Raw genomic sequence first — 3,431 nt, 5'->3', positions numbered from 1 at the left:
TGCCGTGGAGTCGGTTCCGACTCACAGCGACCCTGCATAGGATTTCTGAGGCTGTAAATCTTTATGGGAGCAGAAGCCCTCATCTTTCTCCTGCAGAATGGCTGGTAGTTTCAAACTGTTGACCTTGAGGTTAGCAGCTCAACTCGTATCCACAATGCTACCAGAGCTCCTTAGAGAGAAAATAAACTGTGAGAAAATAAATTTCTGCTTTTCTGGAGCAGTCCAGGTGACAGTACTTGTATTGATAATGGAGGGTTCTAGTTTTCAGTTGACAGACTTTAAGACTATGGAAGAGATAAGCCAACTTTTCTAGAAGTGCAAAGTGAAAGGTTCATTAAAAACTTAAATATTATCAAAGAATGTCATATAACTTTGCAATTGATGAAATTCAAAGATGCTCAAATATGTCTAGGCTTAAAAAATTTCTTAGAGAAAAATCTTTATGTCTAAGAAAACCTAATGCTTTTCATTTACTGAGCAAAACAAAAACAATTAAATGAATGATCTTATCCTTCCTCGTCGTTTTGTGCATTTCCTTTATCTTGTATCACCATGAACAGCAACACATTTTTAATAAAAACTTTAAATACCCAATTTTCCAAACCTCATTTTTTACCTTTTCAACTTTTTTTTTATTATTATTATTACCCCATTTCAGTCCATTTACCCTGTCATCTTGTCACTGCCCTTCACTTTCTTGTGTCCTCACTTAAAATCAATATTCAATTATATTCACCACCCTGTAAACACTATCTACTTCTTTGGTCCCCCGTTTCTTCATCATGCACAGTTGTATACAGCACAGCGACCCTGTATAGGGTTTCCCAGGAGCAGCTGGTGAGCTTGAACCGCCAACCTTGCAGTTCAGACAGCTTTGTAGTCTTGTACATTAACCCACAGCACCATACCAGATACAACCTTGCTTTTTGAAAATGAAGAGGACTTTGATGAAGATAAAGGACCACAGTATGGATTGCATCTCAATGTAAAGAAAACAAAAATCCTCACCACTCGACCAATAAACAACATCATTGTAAATGAATTGAAACAAAAAATTGAAGTTGTCAAAGACTTCATTTTTCTTGGATCAACCATCAGTACTCATGGAAGCAGTAGACATGAAATCTGCTGCACAAGACCTCTTTAAAGAATGGAAGAGCAAAGATGTCAGTTAAGGACATTTTACCCAAGCCATGACATTTTCAATAACTTCATATTCTTGTGAAAGTTGAATATGAATAAGGAAGACCATAGAAGAATTGATGCATCTGAGTTATGGCGTTGAAGGAGAATACTGAAAGTACCATGGACTGCCAAAAGAAAAAAAAAAACAGATCTGTGTTGGTTTTTAATTAACTCTCAGGCCTTGTCTCACATGAATCCTGGTGTGGCACTGTAGGATAAGCATTTGACTACTAACTGCAAGGTTGGCAGTTTAAACCCACCAGCCACTCCTTGGAAACCCTACACAGGTTTTCTGCAATTCATAAATCACTTAATGGCACTTAACAACAAGAATCCTTAACCATACTTACAGAGTCCTGGCTTAGTGCTCTTGGTTAATGGGCTGGATTGCAAAGTTGGTTTAAACTGCAAGGTCTGTGATTCAAGCTCACCAGCTGCTCCTTGAAAACCCTATACATGATCACTATAAGTTGGAACCAACTCACCAACTCGATGGCATTTAACAACAACAACAACATCTCACTTGAAGGGTTATTATCTTCTTAAAGCACCTTCTTCACTTGATCCCTGGAGAACAAACTTCAGTGTTGTTCTTTTACTGTTTTTGTTTGCTTGTTACCTCTCTGAATGATGTATCTTATATTCTTTTTAAAAAATTCCTTCTAGCCTTTTAAAGGCATAGTGCCCTCTGGCTTAGTACTCACATCAATTATTTTTTTATGCATAACAATTACTTTGTTGAACTCATGCTTCTCTAGAGTTTTATTGCCATTGATATGCTGATGAGTTCCAAACATAAAATAACCAGTTTAGATCAATAGTTAGTCTTTTGAACAAAACAAAGGGACTCTGAATGATTTAAAATCAAGAAAGGCTTGTACCAGGGTTGTATTCTTTCACCATACTTATTAAATCTATATGCTGAGCATATAATCTAAGATGATTATATGACGAAGAATGTGGCTGGATTAGAGGAAGACTCATTAACAACTGTGATGTGCAGATCAGCTAGCTTTTATTGGGAATTGAAGGATAGTTTACAGGGAGAACATCAGTTTTGCACTCATTCTACAGAATTTTGTTTCATTACAATGATTACAATCCCTCCATGCATCTCCATTTAACAATATTTGTTTCTACTCCTCCCCCCTTTTTTTGATGTACACAGAAACACTCAGAAATATGTAATTGTTCAAACAATCAAAGAGCACATTCTGCAAGCCTGCCTCCTGGCTGCCAGCACACAATCTTTCTCTTTCCATGAGTCTAGAGTCTTCAGATGCTTTATCTTTCCATGTCATCATCTCTGCCTCTATCTCTGGTGTTGCTGCTTCTCCGGTTAGGGTCTCATATTCTGCTCATACTCTTCTCCATTGATGGTCCTAGAGTCCTCTGTTCCTGGAATACATGATTAATTACTCCCCTTTTTATGGTACAAAAGTTTTACCTTTACAATGGTGACAATTGCACTTAGTCTTGATAACATTTACTCACTATTGAATCAAAAGAATCCTATCTCCATCTCCTTGCACCAGATCCATCTAAACAAGCTGAAAACGATTCAGTGTGGATTCTACCTTCCCCCACACACTCTGAAACTTAACTCCCTCTTGAAACTTGCAAGTCAGCCACTTCATGCCTTTATAACACCTCCATTTTAGGTAGCCAATGTCTAAGTTGCCCGTCCCTATCAACCCTGTATGGAGAGGGGATGGGCTTGATCCTTGAGGTGAAGACTCCTTCCCTCCTGGTTGGTATTTTGAGCTACTACATTCATAAGTATAGGTTAAGCTCATCAAAGTGTAGCTTCCTTTGAGCTCTGGTCTTCAAGCCATCGAGGCTAGGTCTATCTGCAAGTTTGAGTGTTCTTGTGCATTTTCCCCACTTCATATCAGTTGGACACTTCACTTTCAGATCTAGTCCTCCTTGGCTATGCTAACATCCATGGGCTAAGGAGTTCTCAAGTCTCCCCAAACTTTGTATCAATCAACATTTCCTCTTCTCTTTCTCATCACAAGGTTGACAGGAATCTACAGAACATGGTTGAACTCAGTCCATATCTTCATTACTGCCTTTCCCCCACTTCCACTCAAATGTAGACCAACACAGTCACCAGCAAGCTTACATGCCTACTTGTGTGTTCCCTTTGAATTTCAGTCTTGTGGTGTGTGTGTCCTGAAGAGACTTGATTGTTTGCCCTGATGACTCCCTGGTGAACTGCTTGCCAAACAGACTGCTGTTTTTTT

General features: G+C 38.7%; 1 pseudogene; it reads right to left on the bottom strand.

The window, feature by feature from the left end:
- The window catches only part of LOC102830909, a 26,791-nt pseudogene that overhangs the window by 14,736 nt on the left and 8,624 nt on the right, over positions 1 to 3,431 (bottom strand).

This window comes from Chrysochloris asiatica, unplaced genomic scaffold (assembly GCF_000296735.1).
Source record: "Chrysochloris asiatica unplaced genomic scaffold, ChrAsi1.0 scaffold00017, whole genome shotgun sequence".
Taxonomy (NCBI): Eukaryota; Metazoa; Chordata; class Mammalia; order Afrosoricida; family Chrysochloridae; genus Chrysochloris; species Chrysochloris asiatica.
This window is presented reverse-complemented; position numbering and strand designations above follow the sequence as displayed.